Genomic DNA, 18,346 nt, shown 5'->3' with positions numbered 1-18,346 from the left:
CAACTTTGCCAATTAACAAACCAATTCCAATCCTAATCGCTTCTAATGAGGGATTCTCCTATAGGTTGGTTTCTTTTTCTGTAAGTAATTAGCTTATAAACACACATTTAAGACCCAAATCCCATGAAAATTAAAAGCTCACATGACATGCAAGTATCACTTGACTCAGTCCTTTCTTTATATACTTTTTTTTAAGATTAAGTCTAAAACAATAAGACAATCTGCGGGGCGCCTGGGTGGCTCAGTCGTTAAGCGTCTGCCTTCGGCTCAGGTCATGGTCCCAGGGTCCTGGGATCAAGCCCCACATCGGGCTATCTGCTTGGCAGGAAGCCTGCTTCTCCCTCTCCCACTCCTCCTGCTTGTGTTCCCTCTCTCGCTGTGTCTCTCTCTGTCAAATAAATAAAATCTTAAAAAAAAATAAAACAATAAGACAATCTTCCTGTGGTGCATGGCATCCTGTAAGACTCTGGCTTTACTGTTCTGTCTCCATGTATCATTCATCTTATGATAATAAGGGCCAGGGTCCTTTCAAGCTGAGATTGCCTCCTATAGGTGGTACAGAAGGATCCATTAGCATCTGCTTTCAAACATTTCAATGTTGTTTCATCTCTGTTGTTACCTACAGAATCATATTGAAGTAGATGGTATTAGAACTGTCCTGAGACCTAGCCTATTATATTGCCCTGGGTCACCCAGAGGGGGTCTACCCACCAGAAATGAGAGAGGTGAATCACTGCCTTCTGACAAAATAAACAGATTTTCCTTTTTCTTTTTTTTTTTTTTTTAAGATTTATTTATTTAGGGGCGCCTGGGTGGCTCAGTCGTTGAGCGCCTGCCTTCGGCTCAGGTCATGGTCCCAGGGTCCTGGGATCGAGCCCTGCATCGGGCTCCCTGCTCGGTGGGAAGCCTGCTTCTCCCTCTCCCACTCCCCCCGCTTGTGTTCCCTCTCTCGCTGTGTCTCTCTCTGTCAAATAAATAAATAAAAATCTTTATTAAAAAAAGATTTATTTATTTATTTTGGGGGAGGGGCAGTGGGAGAGGGAGAGAGAGAATCCTTTTTTTTTTTTTTTAAGATTTTATTTATTTATTTGACAAGAGAGAGAAAGCACAAGCAGGGGGGAGCGGGAGAGGGAGAAGTAGGCTCCCCACCAAGCAAGGAGCCCCATGCAGGACTCGATCTCAGGACCTTGGAATCATGACCTGAGCTGAAGGCAGATGCTTAACCAACTGAGCCACCCAGGCGCCCCGAGAGAGAGAATCCTAAAGCAGTTTCCCCACTGAGTGTGGAGCCTGACACAGAACTCGATCCCAGGACCCTGAGATCATGACCTGAGCTGAAATCAAGAGTCGGCCGCTTAAACGACTGAGCCACCCAGGCGCCCCAGGATGTCCTTTTTCTTATTTGGGATCATAATAACTTAATAACTACTTCTGGTTAGACGATAAAGGGCTGAAGTGAATAGGGTAGTGGAATCCCAGGTTGCTTCTTACAGAATCATGACAGTGTTTTAGTAATCAGGAATTAGGCTTTTCTCAAATGTCTATATCAGAAATTTGTAATTATTTGGAGACAAAACATTTCCCATTTTTTGGATCAGATTGGGGGAAAACACCCCAAAATCTACAGCTGTTGCTCAGAAGGGAAGACTAAATAGGAAGGAAGCAAGTATCACCCAATAACATTTATTGGACTTCTTCCCAGGAATTCACGGGGACTTGGCCCCTCTTCTCCCAGAGATAATAGATTTAGGAAAATCAATTCAGATTCTGATGAAACTAAAGGTATATTTGAGCTGAAGACAAAATGGCCAACAAACATTCAGACTAAATAGAGGGTAAATAGAAAATTCTTCAATGTTGCCTCTATTTTTCTGTCTAGAAGCTGGATGTTTGTTTGACTAAAGGAATTCAGGATTGGTCAAACATCTTAGATTAAGCATCATAACTTCTGGCATTAATAAGGGATACTTAGAGGAAAGAGCACAATGTGAGATGTCCAAAGACCTGGATTCTAATCCCAGCTCCACTAAGTATTAAGGTAAAGATATATAACCTCTCAGAGATGAGTGAACTGGAATCAGACACTTACTGACCCTGACCTTTATCTGCTGTGACCTTGGGCACAATGCTTAACCTTCCCTAGCCTTGGATTTACTATTTGTAGTACAGAACCAGACTCCCATGGGTAGAAGTAATAATTACATGGAATAACATGTAAAGTGTATAGCATTGTGTCTGGCATACAAGCGCTCAACAAATATTAGCTGTGATTTACTTATTCCTTTGTTAGGGAGGAGGTTAGGGACACTGGCAGGAAGGAACAAGTGTCAGAATTGGTGTCACTAGCTCATTGAAAGGGAGCTATTTTTAAGAATTATTATTTACAATTTTTCAGTCTGTAAAGAAATGTTGGTCCTCTAAGGTAAAACCCTGGGTGACCATACCCTAGCCAATCAAATCTTTCATCATAGATCTTGCTCTTTTATAGGTCTGTGAATATTTTTTATGTAGTAAACATTCTGTCGAATCATAAACAATTAGCCTTGGAAACAAAAGAATATGCAGAAATGCAGGTTGTATTTACAGCAATTATTTTAGCTTTTATTCTAATATTAGCAATACTGATTAATATAGATTATACTTCCCCAACAATTGAGAACTGTTTAGCCACCAAAAAAATTATCCAAATTCAATGAGGTCAGGACTTAGAGACAGTACCTGTTTGGGTCCTCCAGGGAGCCAGTGCTGAGATAATCAGGATTACAGGAGGTTTGGGGGAAGACTGGAAAAGTAACATCTGTGAAAGGTAGATGGGTAAATATAAAGGTGAAAGGATTGGGCAGAGAAAACCTTGAGCCTGAGATGCTGATTTGACCCTTTTGAAAGGCAAGTGGAGAAAAGCAGGTCAGAGAAAACCTCAAGAAAGTCTCAGCCAACCCAAGTGGGAGTTCCAGAGCAAGGATTGCTCCTTAGAGGAGTCCTGCACTGGGTAAGAATGGCCAGGTGCCAGTGGCCCCCCATGCCCAACCACTTGGTGGGGGTTGCCCATGAAGCATGCATCACCCTCCCCCCATCAAAATTTGAGGCCCATCCTGTAGGTGATATAGCATGAGGTTGTCAGCTAATTCTGCTCCTTGTATCTGAATAATTTTATTTTTTGAAGAAGATCTGAATGGTACACAAACGAGAGCTCCCATAGTACACAAATCCTCAATATATTTTATTAGAATAAAAATCTCCCCAATTTTTCATGCCCTGTATTATTTAAAATTTTGTAATTTAAAGCTTTTATGTCTTTTCTTTTCTTTTTTTAAAGATTTTATTTATTTATTTGACAGAGAGAGACACAGCAAGAGAGGGAACACAGCAGGGGGAGTGGGAGAGGGAGAAGCAGGCTTCCCACGGAGCAGGGAACCCGATGCGGGGCTCAAACCCAGGACCCTGGGATCATGACCTGAGCCGAAGGCAGACACTTAACGACTGAGCCACCCAGGCGCCGCTTTTACATCTTTTCTTGAATATATTTTACCAAGTTCTTGAGTTGTTAAGTTTAAATCAATTACAAATTATAAAGGATTTAAAAATATATATATTTAAAAGTTGATTTATTTAACTTTCAGAGGAAAGTACATATTCATTCCTGTGTTCCCAAATATAACAAAATTGGCATTTAAAAATGCTGACATACCTAACCATTAAATTTTACTCATAATTTGCGTTGAATTAAAATTCATAATTTTGAAGTCATATTTGTGTTATTGTAAGCACATGTTAGAAACAAAAACAGCATTCTCTATTAGTTTTCAAGTTCTTTGAGGATCAGCATTGTATCCATATTGCCAAGTATATTCCAAGAGGTTCTACTGCCCAATTATAATGTAATGAGGGATTATTTAAAATATACCTTTCAACTACTCTATGATCCAGTAATTACACTACTAGGCATTTACCCCCAAAATACAAAAACACTAATTCAAAGGGATACATGCACCCCTATGTTTACTGCAACATTATTTACAGTAGTGTAACTATGGAAGCAGCCCAAGTGTCCATCGATAGATGAATAGATAAAGGTGTAATACACACACACACACACACACGCACACACAGGAATATTATTCAGCCATAAAAAAGAATGAAATCTTGTCATTTGCAATGACAAGGATGGAGCTAGAGAGTATAATGCTAAGCGAAATAAGTCAGTCCGAGAAAGACAAATGCAATATGATTTCATTCATGTGTGGAATTTAAGAAACACAACAACAGAGCAAAAGAAACAAAAAAGAGAGTGAGAGACAAAGCAAGAACCAGACTCTTAACTAGGAGAAAAAAACTGATGGTTACCAGAGGGGAGGTGGGTGGGAGGATGGATGAAACAGGTGTTGGGGATTAAGAAGGGCACTTATTGTGATGAGCACCGGGTGATGTAGGGAAGTGTTGAATCACTATATTATACACCTGAAACTAATATAACACTGTATATTAACTATACTGGAATAAAATAAAACCTTTCATGTCAATCAGATATATAAAACATTCATTGAAAATGAATATGTTTTTTTACATATCCTTTTTACTAAATTCAGGAGGATGATAGACTATGCTTTTGAATTACTCTGTAATCAAAACAAGCCATGGATGTTAGAAATGTAAAGCCATACTTAATTCATCATGACAGCAAACCAGAGGATATTCTCTCACATATATTTTTACAGAGATATATGGACAGGCAGATTGAATCTTGTGGATATATACTGGAATTTCAAATTCACTTTAAGACATTTTAAGAAACATGAATATTGGTTCCCTGGATAATCTAAAAATTTAAATAAGTTATTTCCATATAAATGGCAGTCATAGTTATTATGTAACTAACTTTGGTACTCTGTAGCCAAAAGATATTCCCTGTGTTATGATGAGACCCAGTAAATATGCATAGCAAAAAAAAAAAAAAACCTCATTTATTTGACATCTCCTAAGTATGCCACACTTTGTTCAGTCTTTTTCCAACATTTTACTACACATTTGTCAAACATACAGAAAAGTGGGAAGAATTGTACTATGAACACTCACCACCTAGATTCTACAAGTAACATTTAACTTCACTTGCTTTATCACATTTATCAATTTCTCTATCCTTGTATCAGTCCAAATTATTTTTAATGTATTTGAAAGTAAATTGTATACATCATTATATTTCCCCCAAATACACTAGATTGAATTTGAGTTTAATATTTGGTTGTATTTTTCTGAGGTAAAATATCGATACGGGGGCGCCTGGGTGGCTCAGTCGTTAAGCGTCTGCCTTAGGCTCAGGTCATGATCCCAGGGTCCTGGGATCGAGTCCCACATCAGGCTCCCTGTCCAGCAGGAAGCCTGTTTCTCCCTCTCCCACTCCCCCTGCTTGTGTTCCTGCTCTCGCTATCTCTGTCTCTGTCAAATAAATAAATAAAATCTTTTAAAAAAAAATACTGATACAATGTAATGCAAATGTCTTGAGTATTACCATTCAAGGAGTTTCCACAACTGCACAAATCTGTGCAATCAGAATACAGAATGCTAATATCACCTCATAAAGTTATCTGCTGTCCCCTTACCACTTCCCAGTCTTCCAACACTCCACAGGAAAATACCATTCTCTTTTTTTTCCTACCACAGATGAGTTTTAACAGCTCTAGAAATTCATGTAAATACATACTCTTTCATGTAAGGCTTTCTTCATTCAGGGTATTTTGTTTCCAGATTCATCCACATTGTTACTTTTTTCAGTAGTTCCTACTTTTTTATTGCTGAGTAATATCTCATTGTGTGAAGATGCCTCAGTTTGTTTATCCATTGTCTTACTGATGGATGCCTGTGTTTCCAGTTTCAGGCTGCTATGAACCTTCTTGTACTAGCCTTTTTTGTATATATTTGTTTTCATTTCTCTTGATGAGGGGACTTGTTGTGTTACAGACTAGGCATATGTCTCATTTTAGAAGAAATTGCTGGATCTTTCTCCAAAGTAATTGTATGGTATTATACTCCACCAACCATGTATGAGTGTTCCAATGGTTCCATATCTTCACTAACATTCAGTGGTGTTAGTCTTTACAATTTTGGCCAAACTTGTGGATGTGTTTTGTTAGCTGATTGTGGTTTTATTGTGCATTTCCCTGATGACTAATTATGTTGAACTAATGGTCATGTGCTCATTGAACATTTGTGTCTCTTCCTTTGTGAGGGTTCTACTCAACTTTTTTGTTCATTTTCTTTTTATTTTTTAAATTAAAAAAAAATTTTTTGAAGATTTTATTTATTTATTTGAGAACACAAGCAGGGGTAAGGAGCAGAGAGGGAGGGAGAAGGACAAGCAGACTCTGTGCTGAGCATGGAGCCCAACATGGGGCTTGATCCCACAACCCTGAGATCATGACCTGAGCCAAAACCAAGAGTCGGACGCCCAAGTGACTGAGCCATCCAGGCACACCTTTGGTTCGTTTTCAAAGTGTTTATTTCTTTTTATTGTTTCCAGAATTCTGCATGCATATTGATACCAGTATTTTGTCAGATATATGTTTTGCAAATTTTTCTCCCAGCCTGGAGATTGTTCATTAATTTTCTAAATGATGTCTCTCAATGAGCAAAAGTTTTAAATTTTTTTTAAAGATTTTATTTATTTGACAGAGAAAGATAGCATGAGCAGTGGGGAGAAGCAAGGGGAGAGGGAGCAGACTTCCTGCTGAGCAGGGAGCCTGATGCAGGACTCAATCCCAGGACCCTGAGATCAGGACCTGAGCTGAAGGCAGATGCTTAACTGACTGAGCCACCCGGGGGGCCCAAAAGTTTTAAATTTTTATGAAGATTAATTTATCATTATTTTCATTTATGGTTATTGCTTTCTTCCGTGTTAGAAACTTTGTCTACCTCCAAGTCACAAAGATAGTCTGTTTTCACATGAAAGATCTATAGTTTTACTTTTTACATTTAGGTCTATGTTCCATCTCTAATTAATTTTGTTTATGGTGTGAGGTAGAAATTGCATTTTATTTCTTTGCATATTAATACCCAGTTGTTCCAACATTATTCATAGAAAAGGCTTTCTGTTCCCAATGGGTTGCCTTGGCTACTTTGTCAAAAATCAATGACCCAATACAAGTGGGAGGACATTTCTGGGCTCTCTAGTCAATTCTCTTGATATTTTTATTGATCTTCATGCCACATTATCTTTATTACTATCACATTATAGTAGGTCTTTTTTTTTTAAACATTTATTTATTTGACACAGAAAGAGAGCTAGCACGCGCGCGCGTGAGAGAGCACAAGCAGGGGGAGCGGCAGGCAGAGGGAGAGGGAGAAGCAGGCTCCCTGCTCGAGCCTGACGTGGGGCTCCATCTCAGGACCCTGGGATCATGACCTGAGCCAAAGGCAGACGCTTAACCGACTGAGCCACCCCGGCACGCAACATTATAGTAGGTCTTAAAACTCAGTTATTGTAATTCCCCTAAGTTTGTTCTTCCTTTTCAAAATTGCTTTGGATAATCTAGATTCTCCCTTTGCGTTTTCATATCCTTTTATTTTCCTATATATATTTTATCATCAGCTTGACTATTTTTTTAAAGATTTTATTTGCTTATTTGAGAGAGAGAGTAAGTGAGTGAGAGTACACGAGCAGGGGCGGAGGGAGAGGGAGAAGCAGACTCTCCGCTCAGCTGGGAGCCCGACATGAGGCTTGATCCCAGGACCTGGAGATCATGACCTGAGCCAAAGGCAGACGCTTAACCATCTGAGCCACCCAGGTGCCCCTGAGCTGGGTCTTTAAGAGTATGTCTGCCATACAGAGAGAACAGAGAAGTCCTAGCAGCAAGTGTAAGGTAAATACAGAGAGTAGCTTATCATGTATATAATGGGCAGGGGAGTGAGTTTGCAAAGACGCACTAGAGCCAAATAATTAGAAAATTTGTGCTTAAGGAGTTTGTATTTTATGTTAAAGTAGGTGGGAGTCATGAAATGTTTTTAAGAAGTACAGTGGTTTAATCCTATTTGTGTTTATAAAGCTATCTGGTGTAATTCAGAAGGGTGGGTTGGATTCTGAAGAAACTAAAGACAGGGAAACTAGTTGGGAGGCCATGTCAGGCAATTGAAAATGAATCTGAAGTGAGGCAGGACAGAGAGATTAATATGTGAGACATGTATGAGGTAGACTGAATCAACAACTGAGGATAGAAAAGAAGAGGTCATGGGTGAGTTTACTATTTCTAATATGTTTGATGGGGTGCATGGTGGTTTCATTAATAAGGAAAGAAAATGCAGAGGGAAGGGCAGAGTTTGGAAAAAAACTGAGTTTTGTATCTTATAAATTGAGGAGGCAGGATCCATTCATCAGCTATAACTATAGATCTGAAAATGAGGAGAAGGCTAAGGGCTAGAGATTTGATTGCAAATCATTAAGATTCACTTGACATTAGTTAAGCTGAGAACTGGATCTATGCCCAACTGGTGTGTCTTAGGGAGGCTATGGAATGAGGAATAGGCTGAGATAACTTGTGAGGCCCCTCTGAGCCTTTGAGTAAATATTAAGAGGAAGAAGGAGTTGAAGAATATGGGATAACTAGGAGATTCGGTGCTAGTGAAGTAGACAGTTCTGGAATACCAACTCTGACAGTTTGGTTCTTAAACTTGCCTTATTTCTTAAACAAGAGGCATATTATAAAAAAATAACTAGAGGAAAATTAAGCTCACATCATGTATTAATTAGAACATTTTGGGGTTTATGCAAGAGGAAATAATTTGAACTAGCTTCAGTTAAATAAGACTTTTTTTTAAATAAAATATTTATATTTAGAACCACTTTGGCCACTCTCCCATCTCCTAATTTTGTTGCAGTTTTTTAAATTAACATATAATGTATTATTTGTTTCAGGGGTACAGGTCTGTGATTCATCAGTCTTTTATAATAACCAGTGCTCATTACAACATATACCCTCCCCAATGTCCATCACCCAGCCACCCCATCCCTCCACCCCTCTCCCCTCCAGCAGCCTTCAGTTTGTTTCCTATGATTAAGAGTCTCTTATGGTTTGTCTTGTTTCATTTTTTCCTCTCTTCCCCTATAGTCCTCTGCCTTGTTTCTTAAATTCCATATATCAGTGAGATCATGTGATAATTGTCTTTCTCTGTTTGACTTATTTTGCTTAGCATAATACCCTTTAGTTCCATCCACATGGTTGCAAATGGCAAGATTTCATTTTTTGATGGCTGCATAGTAGTCCATTGTATATATATACCACATCTTCATTATTCATTCATCTGTTGATGGACATCTAGGCTCTTTCCATAGTTTGGCTATTGTGGACATTGCTGCTATAAACATTGGGATGCAGGTGCCCCTTTGGATCCCTACATTTGTATCTTTGGAGTAAATACCCAGGAGTGCAATTGCTGGGTCATAGGGTAGCTCTATTTTCAACTTTTTGAGGAACCCCCATCCTGTTTTCCAGACTGGCTGTACCAGCTTGCATTTCCACCAACAGGGTAGGAAGGTTCCCCTTTCTCCACATCCTTGCCAACATCTGTCGTTTCCTGACTTGTTAATTTTAGCCATTCTGACTGGAGTGAGGTGGTATCTCATTGAGGTTTTGATTTGAATTTCCCTGATGCCGAGCGATGTTGAGCACTTTTTCATATGTCTGTTGGCCATTTGTATGTCTTCTTTGGAGAAATGTCTGTTCATGTCTCCTGCCCTTTTTCTTGATTGGATTAGTTGTTCTTTGGGTATTGAGTTTGAGAAGTTTTTTATAGATATTGGATACCAGCCCTTTATTTGATATGTCATTTGCAAATATCTTCTCCCATTCTGTAGGTTGCCTTTTAGTTTTGTTGACTGTTTCCTTTGCTGTGCAGAAGCTTTTTATCTTGATGAAGTCCCAAAAGTTCATTTTTGCTTTTGTTTCCCTTGCCTTTGGAGATGTGTCTAACAAGAAGTTGCTGCAGCTGAGGTCGAAGAGGTTGCTGCCTGTGTTCTCCTCTAGGATTTTGATGGATTCCTGTCTCACATTTAGGTCTTTCAACCATTTTGAGTCTATTTTTGTGTATGGTGTAAGGAAATGGTCGAGTTTCATTCTTCTGCATGTGGCTGTCCGATTTTCCCAACACCATTTGTTGAAGAGACTGTCTTTTTTCCATTGGATATGCTTTCCTACTTTGTCGAAGACATAAGCCTTTCTTATGAGAATGCAGTGGTACCTCGTAGAAGCCACGGGTAAGAATGCTATTGTAATCAGGAGGCAGACAACCATTGAGGATCTACACTCAGCTCCACTCGGTCTACTTTTTTTCTCTGTCTCTTCCCTCTCTTCTATCCCCTCCAGACTTTTTTTTTCTATTTCTCCTGATGGCGTAGCCCCTACATTTTTGTTATAGCCCCAGACACCCAGTCTTACCAATTCCCTCTCCCCATTCTAAATCCTCAGGGAAGTTCTCTGATTGCCCCAACATAGGTGAGATACTCCCTCCCTATCCATCCTGATCCAATCAAGCATGTGTGTGTGTGTGTGTGTGTGTGTGTGTGTGTGTGTGTGTGTATTTAGAAGGCTCATGGATTCCAGTCCAAAGAAATCATAATATATGGGGGTGGTATCCAGATAAGACATCAGTATTTTTTATAAGCACCCCAGTTTGGGAACTAATGATTGAGGCTCTGTTGTTTTTATGAAAATAAAGACTGTGGTTGGGATTATAATGCACCCTCCGCCCCCCCCCCTGCAATGCCAATGTGCTAATATCCAAAACATGTGGAAATACTATGTTACATGACAAAGGGGAATTTAAGTTATAGGTGGAATTAAGGTTGCTCATCAACTGACCTTAAAATAAGATTATATGAGATTATCTGGATGGGCCAAATATAATCACAAAAGTCCTTAAATGTGGAAGAAGTAGGCAGAATTTTCAGTGTGTCAGAGTAATGTCATTGCTGGCTTTGAAGATGGAAGGGGACCATGAACCAAGGAGGTGGCCTCTAGAATGTGGAAAGTCAAGGAAAAGGATTCTGCCTGGGACCTCCATACAGGAATTCAATTCTGCTGACACCGTGATTTTAGCCCAGTGTGACCCTTTTCAGAATTCTGTCTTCTAGAGCTGTAATAAATTTGTGTTGTATTAAAGGCACTATGTTTGTGGGGTTTTTTTTTAAAGCAGCCACAGAAAACTATTATTAAGAAGAATGGTTAATACTTGAATAAGAGAGAGAGGTAAGAGATAATTTCAAGGCTGTATTCCTTAAGTAGATTTGTTCCATGGTGAACTTTTTTTTTTATCTGTCCAGCACTTTTCTCTTGTTCTGAAAATAGCAACTCCCCTTACTCTTTTTTTTTCCCCTCCAACTAAGTGGTTCTCCTGGGGGTACCATTGTTATGTCACACATGTACTTTTTCTCCAAGAATGATTATGTTACTTGATCTTACCCAATCATGCTCTTTATTTGGTGTTCTAAAAATTGGAACTGAGGGAAGAGAGGCTCATTCTGTCTGGTAACAACTTGATAGGTACGAGCCCACAATTTGTCAGAGGCCATGGTTCTAAGCCTACAGAACATGCCTTTCAGATGTTCTGAAAGAATGACCCTGTCTAAAAGAGGCTGGTTTGAGAGCCTAACCTGGAATTTGAAGCATTCACGTCACTTGTTCCATTTATTCCGAAAGTCATTCATATACTTACCCTTTCACAGCTTGGGTTACACAATAACTTTCTCTTTTTGCCTAAGCTACTTCGTTGTACTTTTAGTCACTTCCATTAAAATATCCTGACAAACTCAGACATAGAATAAGAAAATAAACCCAGTAATCAAAGTTCACACACATATAGACACATCTATTAAGAATGCAAAAATTACCTTTATTAACCGAGTGGGGTTTTTTAAGGCATCTTCTGTATGTAAAACATTGTCAGTGAAATGAATAGGACAAAACCCTACTTACAGGCATTTACAGATTTATTCATCCTACAATCTGTGTTTACATTTACCAATATACATACCCTCTTACAGTATGTCTTCACTACAATCCCCCTATACTTACTTGACAAATAAAAAATAGAAATGAGTTCAAGAAAGTCTGGTTTGTAAAATACACAAATGGAAGAACCACAAAGGTTAATGGGAAGAATTTCAGGATATTCAGATCTCTAAGGGCAATTACCAGACTCTCCCCAAAAATGCTGCCATCACAGTCAAAACAGTTGCTGGGCAGGACTAGGGGTGTGGCCCTGTGGCAGTTCTTTTATTCTTAGCCAAATGTTTCTCAATTCCATCATAACTAAAGCAAAAAGAAGAAAGGAAAAGTAATTTGGAATAAATCACTTTAGGCCCACAGGCCAATTCACGTTGGATTCGCTCAGGTGTGTTTATTTTAATAGCTGCTCGGAGGGCACTTGAGATACCACAGCTGACCAGATTTTAAACATAAAAGCAGAGAACTTAAAACTAAGCACGCATGCAGCATGGAATAATAATCAAGTTGGGCTTCTTAAAATGCTAAATGCCAGAAAACCTGAAACCATTAGGGCAAAGTCCACACAACATAGGCCGAATATTCTGTTTCTCAGAGGGGCTTTTAGAAGGCTCAGATTCTAAGGTGGCTTCCTAAAAAGCAGGGTCAAAGATGCGTCTTCTTTGACAAGCCGTGTTCTTCTTCCCAAGATATTCGGGTAGGCTTATTCAAGAATCTTTTTAAGAAAAAAGCAGATTATTGTCACCAAAAGTGCAGAAACAGCAACAGTAGAGTTCTCAGGAAAAGTGCTGAGCTTTAACAGCTGTCTCTGGTTGGATAGTCACCCACTGCGTTCTGGGCTCGCACACAGCAGAGACACGTTAACCAGGATACGCTGCACAGACGGTCTGTGGGTGAGAAATCCCCAAGCCCCTCACCTCTGGAGGGCTGAGGACTGCGCGCGCGGGGAGGAAAAATGCGCGGAGGGTAGGGGTGGGGGAATAACATGTGGGGAGATAGGCATGCAAAAAGGTGAAAGGCTAGCTAGGGAGGATCCAGGGTGGCTCCAGGGAGAGGCGTGGTGGCCCCCGGGGACTGGCTAGCTTGGCCCCACGCCAAGCGCGCTTTCTTGAGGATGAGTGTGGGGGTGCACCGAGGGGACCAGAAAACTTCTCTGCCAATGTTATCAACAGACCTCCAGAGTGGAAAACTCCAGCCGGGTGCCCTGAGCACTACGTTTTCCGGACCAAGACGGCGGAGGCTCCGCGCCTCCTGTTTCCCACCCTGCCTGGCCACGCCCCTCCTATCCTAACCCCGCCCGGGCCCCACCCCCTCCGCTTCCCACCTCCCTTCCCCTCCGTTCCCGGCTCCAGGCTCCTACTAGGTTCGTCGGCGGTGGGAGCGCGCAGGCGCGGCTGGTGGCTCCCTGAGCGCGGAGGAGCGGCGCCCAGGGCGCGGTGAGTGAGGTGGTGGCACCGGGCTGCTGGCTGGGAACCTGGTTCGCGCCGAACATCCCGGGAGGGTTCGGGGAGTGCGCGGGTGAGTGCCCGGGGAAGCTTCGGTCCCGGGAGGAGAAACTGGCCGGACTGCTTAAGAGTGTCCAGCCCCGGCTGCGTGCGGAGCGGAGTGCGTGGTGGCGGGAGTGGGTGAGGGTTTGTGTGAGGAGGAAAATAGAAGAGAAGGGCTCCGGAGGCTGGAAGTCCTTACTCAGGCTTGGCAGGACTGGGAGGCTCGCCAAGGGCGCTGGAGGCTGTCCCAGCTTCAAGTTCAGTATGCCCCGCTGGGTGCCCCTGAGCGGCGTCCCGGGCCCATCCCTCCCCCCCGCGCTGCCGTGTCAGAGTGCGGAGTTGCCAGGAACGTTCCTTGTCGCGGGGGAGAGGATCTGGGGAAGGTGGGCTTTCGCCCCAGGCTAGTGCCAAAGAGGGTGTGGCGTTCGTGTGACTTTCCTTCACCCCGCCCCCGGGAATGTGTCCGTCTTCTGGTACATTGTGCTCATGGACATTTTAACAAAGGCTATGACTGTTTTCTAGGCAGTGGCGGGTGACAGCGGGGGCGGGTCGGTGGAGGGGGCAGTGTATGAGGTCGCAGTGTGGCCCTGGGGGACGGGGGCGGGGGCAGGCATGGAGGGAATGGAAGGAAGGGAACAACCTCCCTGCCGCAGCTTTTTCCTTCTTCCTGGTCCGCTGATTTTGATCAGTGGTAGGAACAGCCTCGAGAGGGATATAATTGGAAATCATTGTGTGTGTTCGGACTCTGGCTGCAGCCATTGGTTTTGTAATTGTGCTGTTGATGTATTTTTTAAGTGTCCCTTCAGTAGAAAAGCGAAACTAATGAAATTGAAGAGGAAATAAGAGGTTGGGTGTCAAAACTTAAAGGTAAATTAATGCCTTCTGGTAGTCGTAGTATAAATACAGCCAGATTTTGAAGGATGTGAAGGAGTGCAAGTCGGGGTAAGTGAAAAGTTGATTAGGGTGCTGTTGATGATTTCAGTCAAGAGGGGATTATTGGATGTGTGTGTGGAGGTGTTGCCAAGTTCTGTTCAAAAGGTTTAAAACCTTTAAAGATGATATTGGGAATATAAAACACTAGGACAAACACTGTAATATTGGATAAGGTTCTAAGGCTTTCATTTGCAAAATTAGGAACTTTATGGAAAGTGGTATATGTGTTTTCAAGCATAAATGTTGATTTCTTATTCATCTGTTTTAACTGAATACAGCAACTACTTCCTCCTCCACCCCTTTCCCTTGATTGTGAATCCTGTTTTATAAATAGTGAGCTTTCAGGGGTAGAGCAAGGTGGTGGAGTAGAAGACCTAAATTTTGTCTGGTCCCAGGAATTCAGCTAGATAGTTATCAAACCATTCTGAACACCTACAGACTCGACAGGAGATCGAAAAAAAGAATAGCAGCAACTCTATGAACAGAAAAGTGACCACTTTCTGGAAGGTAGGACGTTTGGAGAAGTGAAACCGAGGCGATATTTGGGAGGATAGATGGAGGGGGAGGGGGCCTCCGTCGGCCGCTCCTGGCAAGTGATAAGAGCAGCAGAGCACAAAATCGGAGCTTTTAGAAGTCTGCTCTGCTGAGGGATGTCGCTCCAGTGGCTAAGCAGGGGGTGGAACCCTTGCTGGGACAGTGTGGTCTCGGGACCCTCGGGGTCACAGAAAGACCGGGGATGCCTGAGTGCAGCAGGGCTCCCACGTATCAGAGCGGGGAATCCGGCTGCAAAGAGTGAGCCTAGGAGTGGACTCTCAGCTCGGGGTTGCCATAGACCGTGATTCGTGGCACAGCCCTGCCACTACTCTTCTAGCAGGGACCCACCAAGTGGCAGATCCAGGGAGACTCCCTTCCTCCCCCGGGAGGAGTGGCCGGGAGCGCACCGCAGTGATCTGCTGGGTTTGGAGACTTCACACGGGGTGGGGTGCCAGAGATAGAAATGCTCGGTCACAGGCCAAGTGAGCACGGAATGCAACCAGAGACCAGGGAGGCAGGAGTGATTGACTGCTTTTCTCTGCGGGCTCACTGAGGAGTGGGGCCCCGAGTTCTCAGCTCCTTGGGACCAGAGATTGGGAGGCTGCCATTTTCATTCCCATCCTCTAGAGCTGTGCAGAAAGTGTTCAGAAAACAAAAGCTACTGAGAGCAAACCCGAGCAGATTACTTAGCCTGGCCCCTGGCAAGGGTGGTGCAATTCCACCTGGGGCGCCTGGTGGCAAAGACATTTGAGAATCACTACAACAGGTCCCTCCCCCAGATCAGCAAGAGCCAAGACCAAGTTTACTGATCAATGAGACCTGCAAAGCTCCAGCGCTGGGGGAATAAAATTCATGGCTTTTTTCCCATGATTCTTTAGTCTTTCAACGTTAATTTTTTTAATTTTCTTTATTTTTTCTATTTCTTTTTTTGAATTTTTCTTCTTTTCAACCAACATCTTATCAATTCCTTTTTTAAACTCTTTTAAGTTTCATTTTTATAACCATATTCCATCCCTTCATTGTATTTACCCTTATTTTTGTATATATATGAGGTTTTTTTTCCTTAAAATTTTGGGAGTAGTTTCTTCTAACAGACCAAAATACACCCAAAATCTAGTGTGTGGCTCTGTTCTATTCATCTGTCTGATCATATTCTTCATATTCTTTTCTTTCTTTCCCCCCCGGTTTTGAGTCTCTTCTGATTTGTTTATTTTTCTGGGGTTGTTGTTACCCTTTTAGCATTTTGTTCTCTCATTCATCTGTTCTCCTCTGGACAAAATGACAAAATGGAAAAACTAACCTCAAAAAAAAAAAAAAACAACAAGAGACAGTACCAACTGCCAGGGACCTAATCAATACAGACATTAGTAAGATGTCGCAACTGGAGTTCAGAATGATGAAAGATACTAGCTGGGTTTGAAAAAAGCATAGAAAATACTAGAGAATCCCTTTCTGGAGAAATAAAATCTAACCAAGTCAAAATCAAAAAGGCTATTAATGAGGTGTAATCAAAAATGGAGGCAATGGAGTCTCTAACTGCTAGGATAAATGAGGCAGAAGAGAAAATTAGTGATATAGAAGACCAAATGATGGAGAATAAAGAAGCTGAGGAAAAGAGGGATAAACAACTACCGGATCATGAGGGGGAGAATTCGAGAGATAAGTGATACCATAAGACAAAACAATATTAGAATAATTGGGATCCCAGAAGAAGAAGAAAGAGAGAGAGGGGCAGACGGTGTGTTGGAGCAAGTTATAGTGGAGAACTTCCCTAATTTGGGGAAGGAAACAGGCATCCAGGAGGCACAGAGAACCCCTCTCAAAATCAATAAAAATAGGTTAACACCCCGACATCATTTTTTTTTCTTTCTTCATTAAATAATTTTTTAAAATTAACATATAGTGTATTATTTGTTTCAGGGTTACAGGTCTGTGATTCATCAGTCTTACACAATTCACAGCACTCACCATAGCACATACCCTCCCCACTGTCCATCACCCAGCCACTCCATCCCTCCCACCTCCCTCCACTCCAGCAACCCTCAGTTTGTTTCCTGAGATTAAGAGTCTCTTTTCGTTTGTCTCCCTCTCTGGTTTCGTCTTGTTTCATTTTTTCCCTCCTTTCCCCTATGATCCTCTGCCTTGTTTCTCAAATTCCTCATATCAGTGAGATCATATGATAATTATCTTTCTCTGATTGACTTATTTCGCTTAGGATAATACCCAAATGGGAAGATTTCATTTTTTGATGGCTGCATAATATTCCATTGTGTGTGTGTGTGTGTGTGTGTGTGTGTGTGTGTGTATACATATATGTATATGTATACACATACACACACATACCACATCTTCTTTATCCATTCATCTGTTGATGGACATCTAGGATCTTTCCATAGTTTGGCTGTTGTGAACATTGCTGCTATAAACATTGGAGTGCAGGTGCCCCTTCAGATCACGACATTTGTATCTTTGAACACCCCGACATCTAATAATAAAACTTACAAATCTCAGAGACAAAGAGAAAATCCTGAAAGCAGCTCAGGACACGAGGTCTGTAACATACAATGGTAGAAACATTAGATTGGCAGCAGACCTATCCACAGAGACCTGGCAGGCCAGAAAGGACTGGCATGATATATTCAGGGCACTAAGCAAGAAAAATATGCAGCTAAGAATACTATATCCAGCTAGGCTGTCATTGAAAATAGAAGGAGAGATAAAAAGCTTCCAGGACAAACAAAAACTAAAAGAATTTGATCACCACACCAGCCCTACAAGAAATATTGAAAGGGATCCTCTAAGCAAAGAGAGAGCCTAAAAGTAACATAGACCAGAAAGGAATGCAGACAATATACAGTAACAGTCACCTTACAGGCAATACAATGGCACTAAATTCATATCTTTCAGTAGTTACCCTGAATGTAAATGGGCTAAATGCCCCAATCAAAAGACACAGGTTATCAGATGGATAAAAAAACAAGACCCATTGATATGCTGTCTGCAAGAGACTCATTTTAGACTCAAAGACACCTCCAGATTGAAAGTGAGGGGGTGGAAAACCATTTACCATGCTAATGGACACCAAAAGAAAGCTGGGGTGGCAATCCTTATATCAGACAAATTAGATTTTAAACCAAAGACTGTAATAGGAGATGAGGAAGGACACTATATCATACTTAAAGGGTCTATCCAATAAGAAGATCTAATAATTTTATATATTTATGCCCCTAACATGGGAGCAGCCAGTTATATAAGCCAATTAATAACAAAATCAAAGAAACACATCGAAAATAATACAATAATAGTGGGGGACTTTAACACCCCCCTCACAGCAATGGACAGATCATCTAAGCAAACAACAAGGAAATAAGGGCTTTAAATGACACATTGGACCAGAAGGACTTC

The 18,346-nt window shown here is 41.5% G+C and overlaps 1 protein-coding gene and 1 long non-coding RNA gene across 3 annotated transcripts in view; one reads left to right on the top strand and one right to left on the bottom strand.

The window, feature by feature from the left end:
- Window positions 1–11,853: 11,853 nt before the first annotated feature.
- LOC118540103 (uncharacterized) lies at window positions 11,854–13,484 on the bottom strand. Its single transcript, XR_004919470.2, has 2 exons — window positions 13,348–13,484; window positions 11,854–12,702 (listed from the first exon to the last, which is right to left on the bottom strand). It is a non-coding gene; the product is annotated as an uncharacterized LOC118540103 (long non-coding RNA).
- Window positions 13,337–18,346, top strand: part of PRRG1 (proline rich and Gla domain 1) — a 156,404-nt gene continuing 151,394 nt past the window's right edge. Inside the window, exon 1 of one of the 2 annotated variants that reach the window (XM_078065492.1) lies at window positions 13,337–13,423. The gene's annotated coding sequence lies outside the window, so the exon portion shown is untranslated. Of the gene's footprint in view, window positions 13,506–18,346 lie in introns of both variants that reach the window. The other variant, XM_078065493.1, reaches the window with a different exon arrangement.

This window comes from Halichoerus grypus, chromosome X, assembly GCF_964656455.1.
Source record: "Halichoerus grypus chromosome X, mHalGry1.hap1.1, whole genome shotgun sequence".
Classification (NCBI taxonomy): domain Eukaryota; kingdom Metazoa; phylum Chordata; class Mammalia; order Carnivora; family Phocidae; genus Halichoerus; species Halichoerus grypus.
This window is presented reverse-complemented; position numbering and strand designations above follow the sequence as displayed.